Genomic DNA, 20,388 nt, shown 5'->3' on the forward strand with positions numbered 1-20,388 from the left:
CCTCTTACCTCACCATTATTATTTGTTGGGGGCTTGTATCCAACTTTAGGGGTCTTTTCTCTGGAGGCAAGAAAGGTCTTTCTTTTCCCTTCTAGGGTTAGTTAGTTCTCCGGCTGGCGCGAGGCGTCTAGAACCAACGTAGGCACGTTCCCCGGCTACTTCTATTTGTGGTGCTAGGATTAGATATATGGTCAGCCCAGTTACCACTGCCCTATGAGCTGGTTTTTTATGTTTGCAGACTTGGTATTTATTCCTGAGACCCTCTGCCATTGGGGTCATAACACCCCTCCCCACAACTTTAGCCAAATGACCCCCAATTTTCAATGCCTAACTATTATTATAAGGTAAATTAAGATTCACAAGCTTAATTGACAAGAATTGATGTTTTTGACATTAAAATGGGCACTGTAGGTGTTTTCCTGTCCTCCACTCACTGCCGACTTTGATTCCCCATTGACTTACATTGGATTTCGTGTTTCGGTCGATCCCCGACTTTTCGCGATAATCGGCCGATTTCACCCGACCCGACTTTTGACAAAGTCGGGTTTCGCGAAACCCGACTGGATCCTAAAAAAGTAAAAGTCGCTCAACCCTATTCCCGTCTTTCATAGTTGGGTCGTTTGTATCTATCAGTGGAAAAGGAACAAAACCATTGTGATTCTTATAAGGAGACAACACAAAACACTCCTAAATATAACATTTTATAACAACCACACAATCTGTGACTCTTCAGGGTAAACTATGCAAATGGCTTAAATAATCAAATTATGCAAGTTGATTTCCTCACTATTCTTTTACTTTACCTGTGAATGCTTGCTAGAATGACACTTGTTAACAATACAAAGAGGTTAGGTGCCTCTGTAAAATGAAACAGATGTTCAGCCAAGGCATCCAAACACCCAAAGACTCTCTACAGGAGAGCAACCAAGACATCATAGCTTCATCACAAGGGACACAGAATTGTCATTCTACAGGATGCCAGCTTAGGGGGACATGGCCCCTGTTGAAAGAATGCAGGTGTGCTCCATTGACCATCACTGAACCATGGGGAAGTCAGGATTTGGACCCTCCGGTCACTTGAGCCTCTTGGATACATTTGTGAAAGCCAGGAATGGAAATCACTGGTCATCTGGCTCCATGGAGATTTTCGGAGAAGCCAGGTATTGAATCTCGGGTTCACTGGCTTTGTACCTCAATAGACTGTCATCTTCCTAAGCTTAGGAATGCTGTTGGAGAAATCAGCTCAAATAGGGTGTTATCCAACGCAAAGCGAATTGATATAATCAAATTCTACTCAACAGATGGAGCTTTTGATAAAGCATATAAAGTTATCTGCTGCAGCAGATCCACGGGTCAGCAAGTGACCATGTTGTAGATGAATGAACGGGTTACTGTGGATGTAATCTGTGCTGCTGAATAGATGTAGGTCCAGATGTATTTAAATTGAAGAAAGCATTAGACTGCCTCTGCACAAATCCCTGGATAGACCGCACATGGAGTACTATGTACAGTTTTGGGCACTGGTGCTCAGGAAGAATAAAATGGAACTAGAGCGAGTATAAAGGAGGGCAACACAATTAATAAAGCGGATGGGGGAACTACAAAACCCAGAGAGATTAGCAAAATTAGGATTATTTATTCTAGAAAAAAGATGACTGAGGTGCCATTTAATAACCGTGTATAAGTATATAAGGGGACAATACAAATATCTCTCCAAGGACCTGATTATACCAAAGAAGGTGACGGTCACAAGGGGGAATTCTCTGCGTCTGGAGGAGAGAAGGTTTTTTCACCAACATAGAAGAGGATTCTTTAGTGTTAGGGCAGTGAGAATCTGGAATGTCTTGCCTGAGGAGGTGGTGATGGCGAACTCAGTCGATGGGTTCAGAAGAGCCCTGGATGTCTTCCTGGAGCATAACAATATTGTATCTTACAGTTATTAGGTTATTTAGAAGGACGTAGATTTGGGGATTTATTCTGACGAAATGTCTTTCTTCGGCCTTGCTAACTATGTTACTATGTAAAGGTGGTTTATTCAACGCGTTTTGAAGTCTAAGCGACTTCTTCATCAGGAAATACCACAGGAATAGAGTCAGAAGTAGGATACTGTCTTATATATACAAAATTTCAAATAACAGCACCAATGCTATCACCTGACGAGCAAATATTTAACCCCTTCCCGACCTTTGACGCATACGCTGCGTCATGAAAGTCGGCGCCAATCCGACCTGTGACGCAGCGTATGCGTCATGGAGGGATCGCGTCCCTGCAGATCAGGTGAAAGGGTTAACTCCAATTTCACCCGATCTGCAGGGACAGGGGGAGTGGTGCTTCAGCCCAGGGGGGTGGCTTCACCCCCTCGTGGCTACGATCGCTCTGATTGGCTGTTGAAAGTGAAACTGCCAATCAGAGCGATTTGTAATATTTCACCCAAAAAAACAGTGAAATATTACAATCCAGCCATGGCCGATGCTGCAATATCATCGGCCATGGCTGGAAAACCTAATCTGTACCCCCCCACACCCACTGATCTCCTCCCCAGTCCTCCGTTATGTGGTCCGCCCCCTAAGTCGTCCTGTCCGATCCTCCTGTCCGCTCCCCCCGTGCTCCGGTCCCCCCCCCCTGTGCTCCGGTCCCCCCCCCCCCGTGATCCGATCACCCCCCCTTCATACTTACCGGGCCTCCCGGTATCCGTCTGTCTTCTCCATGGGCGCCGCCATCTTCCAAAATGGCGGGCGCATGCGCAGTGCGCCCGCCGAATCTGCCGGCCGGCAGATTCGTTTCAGATGTATTTTGATCACTGCGATATAGCCTATCACAGTGATCAAAATAAAAAAAATAGTAAATGACCCCCCCTTTATCACCCCCATAGGTAGGGACAATAATAAAAATAAATAAAATATATATATTTTTTTTTTCTACTACGGTTAGGGTTAGAACTAGGGTTAGAACTAGGGTTAGGGTTAGGGGTAGGGTTAGGGGTAGGGTTAGGGCATGTGCACACAGTGCAGATTTGGCTGCGAATCCGCAGCGGATTGGCCGCGGATCTGCAGCGGATTGGCCGCTGCGAATTCGTAGCAGTTTTCCATCAGGTTTACAGTACTATGTACACCTATGGAAAACCAAATCCGCTGTGCCCATGGTGCGGAAAATACCGTGGGGAAACGCTGTGTTGTATTTTCCGCAGCATGTCAATTTTGTGCGGATTCCGCAGCGTTTTACACCTCTTTTTATGGGAAGGAGGTTATATTCACAATAAAATGGAGCTTCTGACATCACCTTTTTATCTATACACCGTCTCTAGGTATATATACTTTATATTAAAAGAGTGCCTTATGTTTGTTATGAGACTGTACTGTATCTGATGCTAAATATCTATATATTGTAATAGTCTCATAGCTACCATCCTGTTTTGTAATAAAACATATGGATGATTATATGGCAATAGGTATTAGTTGCCATTTATCTATGGTGATCTATGTCCCCATTATAAGCTGTGTGCCCTTTTGCATTTACCTTTGTATGCACCTCTGGCAAATACGTTGCCTGGGTATAACCATCCACGTCAGTAATGGGCGTGGCCAGAGCAACGTAATTATTGCATTTTTACATATGACTGCATAATCATTAAAAACTTCATATATATGGTTGGGGTATTATTTTTAGGCAAGACTGGCAGCGCTAAGGAGCAGTCATCTTTGAAATCACGAAACAGCGTCATAATTTACAGGGACATGTATATCTACATTGCTGGCAGGGGTGTGGGAGACACCATGAGGAGGTTTGAACCGCACACAAACCAGACACATGGTGGTGACACGCACGCCACAATAGACCGCCTTTTCAAAGGGGCGGGCCTATCGTAAACCGGAAGTACTGCGGCAAGGAGCAGCAGGACATGCTGTAGACGGCTAACAGTACAGGTATATAAGAGGCGGGGGTGGGTAAAGAAGCTCTATGGCATCACACCGCAAGGGGATTGTCCCTACCACTGTATGGCATTCATTCATCTCTGGCTGGTATATGCAGCAACGAGATAAGTACCCTGGTTTTCATTTTCTCCTGATGAACCTCGGCAGAGGGGAAACGCGTCTGACATCTACACAACCTAGGGTAGTCTGAATTATCATCTAGTAGCAGAACCTAATAATTGCAGTATACAGTATTTGCCTAGTGTATGCAGCCAATAAGAAATCCTCTCAGTACGCATAATACATTGCGCACACACACATCTTTCTTTCTCACCTGCCTATTCACCATCTTCCTCACCCCCTGCCACTATAGGGCCCAATAGGGGTAGCAGGGTGAGCCATCGAGGAGCGGGGGCGCCACTGCGCAGGGTTAGGGTGCCAACCTCCGCAAGCAGGCAGGTTGAGATAGGCCAGTATAGGGATAGGCACCCCCCCTGGGTGTATTTCTGTCTTTTTGTGGTGCTGGTGTAATATTATTTAGGTATTTATGTACTAAGGTTTTATTGATAAGTAATAAAGATATAAGGTTTTAATAATAAGGGGAAAACTCTGTGAGACAAATAGTAATAATTCCTCGGCTTCAATTACGTTTATACTGTATTCAAGCGTTTTACACCTGTTCCTCAATAGGAATCCGCAGGTAAAATCCGCACAAAAAAACACTGGAAATCCGCTGTAAATCCGCAGGTAAAACGCAGTGCCTTTTACCTGCGGATTTTTCAAAAATGGTGCGGAAAAATCTCACACGAATCCGCAAAGTGGGCACATAGCCTTAGTGTTAGGGTTGGAATTAGAGTTAGGGTTGGAATTAGGGCTAGGGTTGGAAACAGGGTTAAGATTAGGCTTGTGGTTAGGGTTAAGGATAGGGTTAGGGTTGTGTTGGGGTTACAGTTGTGGTTAGGGTTGGGATTAGGGTTAGGGTTGGGATTAGGGTTAGGATTAGGGTTAGGGATTAGGGTTACGGGTGTGTTGGGGTTAGGGTTGTGGTTAGGGGTGTGTTGGGGTTAGGGTTGTGATTAGGGTTATGGCTACAGTTGGGATTAGGGTTAGGGGTGTGTTGGGGTTAGTGTTGAAGTTAGAATTGAGGGGTTTCCACTGTTTAGGCACATCAGGGGTCTCCAAATGCAACATGGCGCCACCATTGATTCCAGCCAATCTTGCGTTCAAAAAGTCAAATGGTGCTCCCTCCCTTCCAAGCCCCGACGTGCGCCCAAACAGTGGTTTACCCCCACATATGGGGTACCAGCGTACTCAGGACAAACTGGGCAACACAACAACTATTGGGGTCCAATTTCTCCTGTTACCCTTGCGAAAATAAAAAATTACTTGCTAAAACATAATTTTTGAGGAAAGAACAATTATTTTTTATTTTCACGGCTCTGCGTTATAAACTTATATGAAGCACTTGGGGGTTGAAAGTGCTCACCACACATCTAGATAAGATCCTTTTGGGGTCTAGTTTCCAAAATGGGGTCACTTGTGGGGTGTTTCTACTGTTTAGGCACATCAGGGGCTCTGCAAATGCAACGTGACGCCCGCAGACCATTCCATCAAAGTCTGCATTTCAAATGTCACTACTTCCCTTCCAAGCCCTGACGTGCGCCCAAACAGTGGTTTACCCCCACATATGGGGTACCAGCGTACTCACAACAAACTGGGCAACAAATATTGGGGTCCAATTTCTTCTGCTACCCTTGTGAAAATAAAAAATTGCTTGCTAAAACATCTTTTTTGAGGACAGAAAAATGATTTTTTATTTTCACGGCTCTGCGTTGTAAACTTCTGTGAAGCACTTGGGGGTTGAATGTGCTCACCACACATCTACATAAGTTCCTTGGGGGGGGTCTAGTTTCCAAAATGGGGTCACTTGTGGGGGGTTTCTACTGTTTAGGCACATCAGGGGCTCTGCAAACGTAACATGATGCCCGCAAACCATTCCATCAAAGTCTGCATTCCAAATCGTCACTACTTCCCTTCCGAGCCCCGGCATGTGCCCAAACAGTGGTTTACCCCCACATATGGGGTATCAGCGTACTCAGGAGAAACTGGACAACTTTTGGGGTCAAATTTTTCCTGTTACCCTTGGGAAAATTAAAAAATTCTGGGCTAAAAAAATATTTTTGAGGAAAGAAAACACATTTATTATTTTCACGGCTCTGCGTTATAAACTTCTGTGAAGCACTTGGGGGTTCAAAGTGCTCACCACACATCTAGATAAGTTCCCTTGGGGGTCTAGTTTCCAAAGTGGGGTCACTTGTGGGGAGTTCCTACTGTTTAGGCACATCAGGGGCTCTGCAAACGCAACGTGACGCCCGCAGAGCATTCCATTAAAGTCTGCATTTCAAAACGTAACTACTTCCCTTCCGAACCCCGACGTGTGCCAAAACAGTGGTTTACCCCCACATATGGGGTATCAGCGTACTCAGGAGAAACTGCACAACAACTTTTGGGGTCCAATTTCCCCTGTTACCCTTGGGAAAATAAAAAATTGTGGGCTAAAAAATCATTTTTGAGAAAAGAAAAATTATTTTTTATTTTCATGGCTCTGCGTTATAAACTTCTGTGAAGCACTTGGGGGTTCAAAGTGCTCACCACACATCTAGATTAGTTCCTTGGGAGGTCTAGTTTCCAAAATGGGATCACTTGTGCGGGAGCTCCAATGTTTAGGCACACAGGGGCTCTCCAAACGCGACATGGTGTCCGCTAATGATTGAAGCTAATTTTCCATTCAAAAAGCCAAATGGCGTGCCTTCCCTTCCAAGCCCTGACGTGCACCCAAACAGTGGTTTACCCCCACATATGGGGTATCATCGTACTCAGGACAAACTGGACAACAACATTTGGGGTCCAATTTCTCCTATTACCCTTGGGAAAATAAAAAATTCTGGGCTAAAAATCATTTTTGAGGAAAGAAAAATAATTTTTTATTTTCATGGCTCTGCGTTATAAACTTCTGTGAAGCACCTGGGGGTTTTAAGTGCTCACTATGCATCTAGATAAGTTCCTTGGGGGGTCTAGTTTCCAAAATGGGGTCACTTGTAGGGGAGCTCCAATGTTTAGGCACACAGGGGCTCTCCAAACGCGACATGGTGTCCGCTAACGATTGGAGCTAATTTTCCATTCAAAAAGTCAAATGGCGCGCCTTCTCTTCCGAGCCTTGCCGTGCACCCAAACAGTGGTTTACCCCCACATATGAGGTATCGGCGTACTCAGGAAAAATTGCCCAACAAATTTTAGGATCCATTTTATCCTGTTGCCCATGTGAAAATGAAAAAAGTGAGGCTAAAAAAATTTTGTGTGAAAAAAAAGTACTTTTTCATTTTTACGGATCAATTTGTGAAGCACCTGAGGGTTTAAAGTGCTCACTATGCATCTAGATAAGTTCCTTGGGGGGTCTAGTTTCCAAAATGGGTCACTTGTGGGGAGCTCCAATGTTTAGGCACACAGGGGCTCTCCAAACCTGACATGGTGTCCGCTAGCGATGGAGATAATTTTTCATTCAAAAAGTCAAATGGCGCTCCTTCCCTTCCGAGCCTTACCATGTGCCCAAACAGTGGTTTACCCCCACAGGTGAGGTATCGGTGTACTCAGGAGAAATTGTCCAACAAATTTTAGGATCCATTTTATCCTGATGCCCATGTGAAAATGAAAAAATTGAGGCTAAAATAATTTTTTTGCAAAAAAAAGTACCTTTTCATTTTTACGGATTCATTTGTGAAGCACCTGGGGGTTTAAAGTGCTCACTATGCTTCTAGATAAGTTCCTTGGGGGGTCTAGTTTCCAAAATGGGGTCACTTGTGGGGGAACTCCAATGTTTAGGCACACGGGGGCTCTCCAAACGCGACATGGTGTCCGCTAAAGATTGGAGCCAATTTTTCATTCAAAAAGTCAAATGGCGCTCCTTCCCTTCCGAGCCCTGCCGTGCGCCCAAACAGTGGTTTACCCCCACATATGAGGAATCAGCGTACTCAGGACAAATTGGTCAACAACATTCGTGGTCCAGTTTCTCCTTTTACCCTTGGGAAAATAAAAAAAATTGTTGCGAAAAGATCATTTTTGTGACTAAAAAGTTAAATGTTCATTTTTTCCTTCCATGTTGCTTCTGCTGCTGTGAAACACCTGAAGGGTTAATAAACTTCTTGAATGTGGTTTTGAGCACCTTGAGGGGTGCAGTTTTTAGAATGGTGTCACTTTTTGGTATTTTCAGCCATATACAACCCTCAAACTGACTTCAAATGTGAGGTGGTCCCTAAAAAAATGGTTTTGTAAATTTTGTTGTAAAAATGAAAAATCACTGGTCAAATTTTAACCCTTATAACTTCCTAGCAAAAAAAAAATTTGTTTCCAAAATTGTGCTGATGTAAAGTAGACATGTGGGAAATGTTATTTATTAACTATTTTGTGTCACATAACTCTCTGGTTTAACAGAATAAAAATTCAAAATGTGAAAATTGCTAAATTTTCAAAATTTTTGCCAAATTTCCATTTTTTTCACAAATAAACTCAGAAATTATCGACCTAAATTTACCACTAACATGAAGCCCAATATGTCACAAAAAAACAATCTCAGAATCGCTAGGATCCGTTGAAGCGTTCCTGAGTTATTACCTCATAAAGGGACACTGGTCAGAACTGCAAAAAATGGCCAGGTCATTAAGGTCAAAATAGGCTGGGTCATGAAGGGGTTAAACATTGAAATTTCATGGTATTAACCAAATTTTTCATCTTTGCACTACAGAATAGGAAAATTTGGTTAATACCATGAAATTTCAATGCTTAAATATTTTACTCAAATATACATCAATTTTTGAATATGTGATGTGCTGTATCTGTGAACTCTGACATTGTCTGTTTGTCAGGTGATGCCAATGGCGCCGTTATTTGAAATTTTGTATATATAAGACAGTATCCTAGTCGCGTAGACTTCAAAACACGTTGAATAAACCACCTTTCTTTATGTGAAATACATCTGGACCTACATCTAAGTATTAGGGTTGAACAATTAATAAAATGTTCAATTCTCTAGTTGCCTACTCCTGGCCTAATGGATATTGATCATGTGCACTAAAGAAATACACCAGACACAGTCAGCTGTAACTCTCCTTGATCAATGTGTGGCTCAGCTCCAAGAAGGGCAGTTTATTAGTCAAACACAATGTTATATATCTCCTGTAAGGGGGCTCGGTTAGCTCTAAAATGGGAGTGATCGGATGTATTCCATTGGTTAGTGGGTTGGGCATGAGCAAGTCCATGGGCGGATCCATGAGGTCATCAGGGTGGGTTGGTCCGTGAGGTCATCAGGGTGGGCGTCACTGTGGGTGGACCCATGAGGTCATCAGGGTGGGCTGATGGCGGCCATCTTCAGTGTCTTCATTGTTCATCTTGGATACCAGAGCACACAGCTCTGGTAGAGGAGATGGCAGCCATCTTAAGTGTCTTACTTTGTCTGAGGAAAACTTATGTAAGGTTAAACAATACATGTTATGGGTTGCTTCCCTCAATTACCTTATGTGTTGAGGTTAATTAAGTATTTGATCTTATGGCTCTCCTCAACAGTCCCCCCTAAATACTTTATTAACCTTTTCTTTTATCTTGATCTCATTGTGGTTCCCTAACCCATCGATGTTAAGTGTTATTATGACATCAGAAGCTTCATGACAATATGGATGCTATAGACACCAGAGAATGTGTGACCAATTACGGGTATACCGGAGCGTGTTACCCATGTCTTCGGGACTTCCCTTCCTGCTGGATCTGTTACTCTCCAATCTCCCATCTTTATGGTTACATAAAATACACATGTGCGACTAACCCTGATGTACACATCCTAGATCTGACCGTCTTGCCCGGGAGGGGGGAATTGGAGTTTTCACCAGTTTGAGACAAGTTTTCCCTTGTGGAAAACCTCCCTTTGTAGCTGGACTTTGACAAGCAGGTCAGATCCTACTCTGTCCCTAACTGTCTAACAAGTTTATAATGTGAGAGATGGATCCAGGAGGCGCTCAGCAATCCTGACCGAAGTAGGAGTAGTCAGGAGCACTTGGTAGGGACCCTTAAATCTCGACTCCAGGAATGTCTTTTCTGATGAACTTCTTTACCAGCATGTAGTCACCAGGTTAGAAAGTATGGGTACCTTCACTGGAATCTGGACCTGGAATGGATGATAAAACTTGTACATGTGTTACTGATAGTTCTTTAGTAACAACAATTACATAATTTACAAGAGTATCACTTCCCAAGGCTAGCTGTTGTGGAAAATATTGACCCAATCTTGGAGGCCCCCCAAAAAGAATCTCGAATGGTGTGAGTTTAGTGGAACCCCTTGGAGTGTTTCTGACCGAGTATAAGTCAACGGGCAAAATGTCTGTCTGACCTCCTAACTGGCTTTCAGTAATTTATTTTTGAAGGTGCCATTCAATCTTTCTACTTTCCCACTGCTCTGAGGGTGATATGGAGTATGTAAACCCAAATCCGCTCCCACCAGTGTCCATAGTTCCTTAGTCAGTGCTGCAGTGAACGCAGGTCCTTGGTCACTCTAAATTACCTCTGGGACCCCATATCTGCTTACTACTTCATTCATCAGTCTCTTAACAGTCACTCTGGCGGTCATGTTGGTTACTGGAGAGGCTTCGGGCCATCCTGAAAACATGTCGGTCACTACCAGTACATACTCGTGCTTCCCTACTTTTGGCATTTGAATACGAGCGATCTGAATTCTCTGAAAGGGATAGAGTGGTTTAGCCAAATGTTTCTGAGTAACTTTCTGAGGCGGTGCTGGATTGCATGTGGAGCGCCCCCACACCGCCGCAGGGCCGAGGGGTACCCGGAGCCGGGCCTCTGGGATCTCAGTCCTGGGGTTGTCACGGTGGCTAGACCCGGTCCGTGGCCCTGTCTGTCAGTGGGGGACGTCCGGTGCAATAAGGGGTGTTGTAACGGTGCAGTTGTGGGGTGCAGGTCGCGGTAAATAATGAGGACACCAGGTTGCAGTCTCTTTACCTCTTTACTGAAGATCTCTGGGTCCTCAATCCAGAATACGGCTCACCAGGCTGCGCAAGTCCGGCCGGTCCAATGACACTTCCAGAGTTCTCTTCACAGGAGGAAATCTGTGCCTTCCCCCTAGCGCTATGTGTTGTAGTCCTCCCCTGCTGTGCTTACGGAAAGTACCCCACAACTGTTGTGTCTGTTTCTGATGTTCCCTCACAACTCGACTAGATGATGTTCTGCTAATCCTCCGTCCCTCCCTGAGGTTCGGGTAGGAACGGCACCCGTTTGACGGGTAGGCCTGGAGTTCTTCCGGGACCCTAGAGACGCCCCTCTCCCACAATTGCCTCCCAAGACTTCATAGGTGATTTGAGTTAGACAGCCCGCCTGAGACTGACTGTCCTGCCGCTGTTTGGAGTATTGCTTGAAGCTGAATGTTATTCTACTCCCTCGGCGTTCCGGCCACCGGTAGTGCGCCTCAGTAGGATGTTGCTTCGGTCTTACAGCACGACTCCTACTGGTATTTCTCCTTTGCGTGATCCCGTTTCTCACTCAGCACAATCTATCTCTCTTCTAATCCTTTCTTGGGCACCGCCACTACCCGGAGCAGGCACGGTCCCGTTACGTTCGTTCTTGTTGCCAAGCCTCTGTCAGGATCCCACCCCTGACAGAGACCCTACTGTATCTTCCCCTACAACACCCTCTGCCACAAGGTGTTGCCTGGTTCCAACCCAGTCAGCTTTCTGATCTAACTTCCTGCCTGACCCCCAGTTTACCCACTATGGTGGGGAGTGGCCTAATGAATAGCACCCTTAGCTCCCCCCGGAGGCCCGGCTGTGAAATGTATTGGTGTCTGTGATACCTGATCAGATGAACTCCTTCAGTGCCATCGGACGCACCATAGCTCCCCATAGTGGCGGAGCCACAGTACTGCAACGACCAGGACTCTGGGGCGCTGCACTCCCCCCTGGTTAAACACAGTACTCCGGGACTGGGAAGAAAACAACAATACAAGTTTAGCAAAAAGACATACAGTTTGGTTGAGTGCAATAACAATAAGTATACTTGAACAAGCTTCCCTTTATGGGAGGTGAGGACACTTGAACGTTACAAAACATGCTTAAACATTAAACATTATAAATTACAGGCTATAAATAACTCCTGTTACCCAACCGGGTATTCTACTAAGTGCAAAAATTGCTGAACAATACTTTAACATTGCCTTTAAGGACATACACTCTGTATCCACCAAAGACCTTCCTATAATCACATTATAAGGTAAATTAACTTTTTCATTCTCCTTCTTTAAATCTGCAGGACCGCCTGTCCTATCGGCACCAGACCTACTGCCTCTCCTTTCTGTTACAGGACCGCCCCGTTCAGCCAGGGCCTACTGCCTTTTCAACTACTATACACAGTATAGAACATAACATTACTTTCAGTTTAAGAGCACTGAGCCATCTCTACATGACTCCTATGAGGACTCAGGGTTTACCTTCTATCCTAACTATCTATCAACATTATCAAAACATTTTCTATTGAACATTAAGCCTTCTCATTATCTTTCTCTCTATCATGCATGCTGGACACCACGTCTATCCCTACGGGCCCACTGCATCCTTCTATCTTTCACCTTTTTCTTCTCAGAGAACATCATCAGTATTTCTTCACAATTAACTAATTAAATACATATAACTTTCTCATGTAAACATTATCATCACTTTCTTTGGTCAAGACATTATTGCTTCCGGTCTTAAAGCAATATCACGGTTTAAGCACAACAAATGAACATCCCCTTTAAGAGGGGACCAAGTCTCTGTGAGGTAGCGTATCTTCTCGAGCTACCAGTCTATACTCAGCAAAGGTTCCAGTGCGGTATCTTCGCAAAGAGTCTTTAAGTAAAACCAGTAGGAAGCGCCTTTAAGAAGGTGCAAACTATATACAGGAAAAAGTTTGTATCATGCACGGTCCATGATTACTGCAGTTCTTTCAATCTTGTGCAAACTTGAAGAAAAGTAAACAAATCAACAAGGATCCCGGGTCAACAAAGGGATCCATAAGGAATTAACCCTGGACGGGTTTAGCAGCAAACAGTAAACAAACAGTTAAACAAAGAGAGAACTATTTACATTTTTAAAGCAATCATGCTTACTCTTTTTCAGAATCCCCCACGAGGCGCCACCTGGCGGGTGAACCCCTGCAGCCCAGGTTCCAGGTCCACTCCCGCTGCCAGGTACACCCCATGGGTTCGGGTCTGTTGCACAACCAGATCGTGTGCGGTAATAAAGGTCTGTGTCCCCACTTCTCTCTGTGCTGGCACAGCAGGAACACCGGTCACTCGAGGAGGCGCCTCCTTGGCCACTACAGTGGTGGTGGTGGCAATACTGCAGGTCATGGTCTTCACTAGTGTACCGGTGGGGGTGACCACGGTGGTCTGGGTAGTGGTCACGGGTCGGCCACAAGGCGGCACTTTGGCTACAGGGGACGGTTTCTCCTTGTGGACGTTCAAAGCAAACCACCCCTTCTCCCCAAAACACCTGGTATAGGTGACGCTGTCCCCCGGGTAGAGGTCTCGATCGGGGTGACCCTCTCTGAGGTGCGACTCCACGTCCCGGCGGTTAACAAAGACCTCCGCGTATAGCCCCGGTTCTTTAATAAAGCCCCAGCCTCCTCGGAGCTTAAAGGTGGTGACGATGCCCTGCCTGCGCGGGGCCTGGTGAGCGGTGGGGTCCTTGCGGGCCCGGTCCTTAACTGCTAGGTCTTTCTGATGGTACGCCTCCATCCCGGCCTGGTGCTCCTCCTTCCACTGCTGCTCCAGCTGGGCCTGATATGCCTCCCAGCTCAGGGCCTGCACCATCTCCCCTTCTCGTGTCTGCACCCCGGGAAATCCCATGAGGTCAGACCCTGGGTTCACCCAGCGGTATACCGTGCGCTCCGCACGGGCCTCGCAGGACAGGGTGATTGGTGTGATCGGGGCCTTCATACGATGTTCCATGCCCGTAGCTTCCTCCCAGGGCAACAAACGTTGGAGCTTATGAGTCCCAGGGGAAGGGGGCGCTGCAACGGGGCCCACTAACACACCCTCTGCTAGCGGGGCAGGATCGGCGGACTCACCAACCGGTGCGAGTTCACTTTCCGCGTCAGGTCCCGCTGGTTCCTCCGGTGAGGTCTCCAATGTCTGGGAACTCTCTGCCGGTACCACTAAGCGCGGAGCCTGGACCCCCACATTCAGTTGGAGAAGTTGGTTGAATAAGTCCTCCATCTCGGCCCTCAGGAATCGGGTGTTGTCCACGGAAGACGGGCTGCTGTGCTCATCCGGGTAGTCGGGGGAGATTTCCACTTCAACCCCACTGTCGGGTTCAGAGCTGCTGGCCATGGCGTCCTCCACGTGGGTCGCTTCCGGGTCTCTTTCCCGCTCTCTCCTTCGTGGGCGGTGCCGTTTTCTCAGTCTTCGCCCTCCATTGAGGATTAGGAGGCGGATCTCTGCCGCTGACGGACACGTCCTCACCGTGCAGAAATATTTAGACTGGGCGGCCATTGTCCTTCGCGCTCTCCAGTTTGTCTACGCCCACTCCACGCCCCTCTTCTTCTCCTGCGCCTCTCCTCAGCGCTGCAATGGCGGCGGTTTTGGCGGCAAGTGGCGCAGCACACAGTCTTTGCAATAAAGTACAGTCCAAGCACAGTAAATCACAGTTCCAAGGCACACATGACCTGATTCTTCAGGCTTAAGTAGATCCTGTTCGTGACGCCAAGTTGGAGCGCCCCCACACCGCCGCAGGGCCGAGGGGTACCCGGAGCCGGGCCTCTGGGATCTCAGTCCTGGGGTTGTCACGGTGGCTAGACCCGGTCCGTGGCCCTGTCTGTCAGTGGGGGATGTCCGGTGCAATAAGGGGTGTTGTAACGGTGCAGTTGTGGGGTGCAGGTCGCGGTAAATAATGAGGACACCAGGTTGCAGTCTCTTTACCTCTTTACTGAAGATCTCTGGGTCCTCAATCCAGAATACGGCTCACCAGGCTGCGCAAGTCCGGCCGGTCCAATGACACTTCCAGAGTTCTCTTCACAGGAGGAAATCTGTGCCTTCCCCCTAGCGCTATGTGTTGTAGTCCTCCCCTGCTGTGCTTACGGAAAGTACCCCACAACTGTTGTGTCTGTTTCTGATGTTCCCTCACAACTCGACTAGATGATGTTCTGCTAATCCTCCGTCCCTCCCTGAGGTTCGGGTAGGAACGGCACCCGTTTGACGGGTAGGCCTGGAGTTCTTCCGGGACCCTAGAGACGCCCCTCTCCCACAATTGCCTCCCAAGACTTCATAGGTGATTTGAGTTAGACAGCCTGCCTGAGACTGACTGTCCTGCCGCTGTTTGGAGTATTGCTTGAAGCTGAATGTTATTCTACTCCCTCGGCGTTCCGGCCACCGGTAGTGCGCCTCAGTAGGATGTTGCTTCGGTCTTACAGCACGACTCCTACTGGTATTTCTCCTTTGCGTGATCCCGTTTCTCACTCAGCACAATCTATCTCTCTTCTAATCCTTTCTTGGGCACCGCCGCTACCCGGAGCAGGCACGGTCCCGTTACGTTCGTTCTTGTTGCCAAGCCTCTGTCAGGATCCCACCCCTGACAGAGACCCTACTGTATCTTCCCCTACAACACCCTCTGCCACAAGGTGTTGCCTGGTTCCAACCCAGTCAGCTTTCTGATCTAACTTCCTGCCTGACCCCCAGTTTACCCACTATGGTGGGGAGTGGCCTAATGAATAGCACCCTTAGCTCCCCCCGGAGGCCCGGCTGTGAAATGTATTGGTGTCTGTGATACCTGATCAGATGAACTCCTTCAGTGCCATCGGACGCACCATAGCTCCCCATAGTGGCGGAGCCACAGTACTGCAACGACCAGGACTCTGGGGCGCTGCACATGTTGCACACACAAGGCAGGACTTGAAATATTTTTTTTGGGTGACAGTAGAAATCCCAGGTGCCATGTAGGTATTCCAAATCGGGTCATTCATCTGATTCTTGCCTCTGTGGGTGATAACGTGTGCCCATTCTGTCACTGAGGGTTTCAGATTACGGGGTAGACCTTTGTGTTCACCCTCCAGACTCCATCTTCATCCTTTTTTAGCTCCTCCTACTTGCCATGACTTCTTTTCATCATCTGATGTCTTGTCTTGATGTAGATGGATAATCCTCATAAGAGAGGCTTTAGTCCCTTCTTCAGTGTCTTGTGACACATACACCGCTGCTTTCTCTTTCCTAAATGGATCCACAGCATAGGTTTTTGCTGTTTTGTCAGCAAAGAAGTTCCCTCTTGCTTCTGGAGAATCCAGTCTCCCGTGAGCTTTGATCTCGATCACTGCAACCTCTGAAGGTAGATTCAGAGCGACCACAAGTTCTTGCATGGTAGCAGCATGTTTTACAGGAGTTCCACTGGACATTAGGTATCCTCTGGCTGCCCAGATACTGCCAAAGTCATGAGCCACTCCAAAAGCGTATCTTGAATCCGTGTAGATGTTGACCACCTTCTCCGTCGCTTCCTGACAAGCCAGCGTCAAAGCTTTAAGTTCTGCTTCTTGTGCAGACATGTGCGGTGGTAGCGATCCAGCTGAGATGATCAGGTCATGTGTAACCATGGCATATCCCGTATGGAACCTTCCTGTTTTATCTGCAAATCTGGAACCATCAGTGAAGAACGTCACGTCAGCATGTGGGAGTGGGTCTTCAGACACGTTTTTCTGGGAGGCTACTTCTTCATGCATTTGTTCAAGACAGTCATGATCCTCTGAGTGTGTAGAGGCATCTTCTCCGAGAGCATCAGTATCATCCACATCCCCCCTGGAAAGAGGAAGCAGCGTGGACAGTTTGAGGATGCTGCAGCGGACAAGAATGACATTGTCCGGAATCAAGAGGAAACATTGGAGTCTCATATGACGCTGTAGCGACAGGTGTTTAGGTTGAGTCTGGCCTAGAATAGCTTTTATGTCGTGTGGAGCCATTAAGAGAACTGGATGTCCTAAGATGATATCAGGATTTGGGATTCAAAGAGCTGGTGCAGACTGTATGGCCTGTTTCGGAGCGTAGAAAGCTTCCACAGATTCAATACATAGTGGAAACGCTGACGTCTTGAGGTCATCGTACAATGGCTGCATCAGCTTTGAGGCATCTGGAAACCTTTGGCAACAATAATAATTGATAGGTCAGCCAACTCATCCGAGGCCCTTGTCTTAGGTTCTTGGCAGAACTCAACACCAGAGTCCCATGTCTCGTCATGCTCCTGTAGAAAGGCATCGGCTGTTTTTCTGGATCTAGAACTTGGTTCAACAGAGTAGCAGCTTGCTGGGGTGTAAACTCGACATAGATGGCGGGCTCCTCAGACATGAGCATTGGCACTGTTGGCGGTGGCACCTGAGGCGGGAGTAGAGATGGCACCGGGAGTGCAGATGTAGTCCCTTGTGTATGAGGAGCCGGAGGAGGTAACAGTCCTTGAATGAGGGGCTCTATTTGGGCAGCTCCAGTATCATGGTATGGGCTCCAGGTGACGCAGGCAGTCTTAAAAGCTTTAACAGTCCTGTCCTCATTAATGCGAGTTATTGCTGCACGAAGTTGTTGAGCACTAACGTCTGGATGAATAGGGTCATAAGTAGGGGTCACAGTGTGTATGATCATTCTACACAGGAGATTGCCAGTTTTAGTCACCGCTATGTCCCCAACAGCTATCTGACCATGTGACTCAACAATGATTTGACTGTCAGCTTGAATAGTCGCCCCTCCTGCTTCCACTATAGCTCTAGCTACACCTCCATTGTGTTCTAACCGAGAATTGGCAGCAATAACAATAGCGTCTGTCTCCATTGTTGTTATGTCACCCTTTCCCACCACTAACAAGGGTCCCTCAGGAAGTTATTTTTCAAAAATAGGTTGCCAACATTCCCTCCCCTTTGTGCTTCCTGTGCTATTGGTATCCCCCTCCCAGATTGAGCCCCCCCTTGATACAGTCGCCACCGTCCCATACAGGTGTGCGCTTGGCTGCGAGACAGCCTGTGAGGTACCAGGTATAGGGTTAGGTAGACTGCATGAGAGTGCTGTTGTGGAAGCATTGGGAGGAGAGGCCGCTGCTTGGAGCATCTCATGTGGGTGTGTGGCTAAATTGGCATTGGAAGTGATAGTAGAAAGGGTAGGTGCTGGGGACAATCCAGGTGGGGAGGACTGCTGGATTCACAACAGGAGTGATAGGGGAAAGGGTTGGTGCCCCATTGGAAACAACTGAGATAGGAAACAAAGGTGAAGCCTGTTCACTTCCCGAAGGAATATAGTATTGGCCGTTAGTGGTCATTACTGGGTAACAAGGATTTGGTGATGTGGCGTGTAGCCTTAGTCTGAGATGTTCACCAACAGAAGCAGCACATTCGCCATCCACAACATGGCTGCCGTCAGAATTACATTTGCCATCCACAACATGGCTGCCGTCAGAATTACATTTGCCATCCACGAAATGGCCGCCGTCAGAATTACATTTGCCATCCACGAAATGGCCGCCGTCAGAATTATATTTACCACCAACAAAATGGCCGCCGTCAGAATTATTTTTACCACCAACAAAATGGCCGCCGTCAGAATTATATTTACCACCAACAAAATGGCTGCCGTCAGAATTATTTTTACCACCAACAAAATGGCCGCCATTACATTTAGCACCAACAAAATGGCCGCCATCAGAATTACATTTACCATCCACGAAATGGCCGCCGTCAGAATTATTTACCACCAACAAAATGGCCGCCGTCAGAATTATATTTACCACCAACAAAATGGCCGCCGTCAGAATTATATTTACCACCAACAAAATGGCCACCGTCAGAATTACATTTACCACCAACAAAATGGCCGCCGTCAGAATTATATTTACCACCAACAAAATGGCCACCATTACATTTAGCACATGGCTCTGGGCCACCATTTTGGCTGCTATTACATTTAACACATTCGCCATCAACAAAATGGCCGCCATTACATTTAGCACATGGCTCTGGGCCACCATTTTGGCTGCTATTACATTTAACACATTCGCCATCAACAAAATGGCCGCCGTTACATTTAGCACATGGCTCTGGGCCACCATTTTGGCTGCTATTACATTTAACACATTCGCCATCAACAAAATGGCCGCCGTTACATTTACCACATGGCTCTGGGCCACCATTATACGGTGGTGGCCGCTCACGGGATATATTTTTGCAATACACAACTCAAAACTCTATTCTTTCTATTCCTTTTCTCTTCTACCCAATTTCCAATTTTTCCTTTTTTTTTTTTTTATATACAGACTTTCAGAGACTTTCTCCTGCCCTAGCAATAGACAACAATCCATTATCTTCTAGGATACCTTTTCTTTCTTTTAAGACAATCTTCTACTCCAGGGGCTGTAACCATCCCCCCTTCTGGCATTCCACACAATTTCCACTAATGTGCATGAGTCTAACTTGCCATCTGAATTTGGCTTAGTGCCCATACGGCAGAACTGCATTAATTTCTCCATCTTTCTATAGATATACAGTATATATATCTATCTATCAAGATAACAAACACCAAACAAACAATAAGACGGGGGAGATGACTCAAACCGGAGATTCTAAAGGGAACTGAGTCTGCAGTACTCAGTTCCTATTGCTTCTTGTCACGTGGTCCCTGTCTGACTTCCGTGCTCCGTACTTTACAAACCAATTATTCCCTACTTTGTCAATTTGCTCCCTAACTTACCGGTCCCCGTGCAGAGTCAACTCACTCGATGTCACGGGGCAAAAAAAAAGAAAAACTATAAATTTAATTGGCTCGAACTGAGCCAATTCGCTCCAAGTTTCAATGAGCCGCTACACAATTTATTATGCCCGAACTGAGCCAATTCGCTCCAAGCTTTACCGGGCCCCCCTAGGCCGAGTCAATTCACTCCAGGTCCTAGTCTCTCTTGTACAGAACTGAAAATCTTATCACAGGCGACAACCGTATACCACAGACAAAAATTATTTTATTTTTTCTACACTTGCTTGCTTATCCTTCTCTAAAAAAACCTGCTTTTCCTGTTTTAACACACATTGCTTAACTTGCTCATCCTGTTCCAAACACAATGCTTCTCCTTCTGTAAACACTTGCTTCTTTTTCTTTCCTAGAAACCTGCTTTGACTGTCCTTACACAATGCTTCTCCTAACTACCAGTCATCTCCCTCTGTAAAAACCTGTTTTTCCTGTTTTATCACTTGCCTCTAGCCCTCTGTAGAGAAAAAAACTTGCATCTTTTAACCTACTAGTCATCTCCCCTCTTCACAACATGTAACAGGCAGTAGGCAACTAACACAGGTGACGGTTCTTGCAATTAAATGACCAGCAGCGGAGATACCCTTCTGCCGTCTTACAGATACCAAGAAAACCGGACACGGTCAGGCAATCTGC

Source organism: Ranitomeya variabilis, chromosome 4, assembly GCF_051348905.1.
Source record: "Ranitomeya variabilis isolate aRanVar5 chromosome 4, aRanVar5.hap1, whole genome shotgun sequence".
NCBI lineage: Eukaryota > Metazoa > Chordata > Amphibia > Anura > Dendrobatidae > Ranitomeya > Ranitomeya variabilis.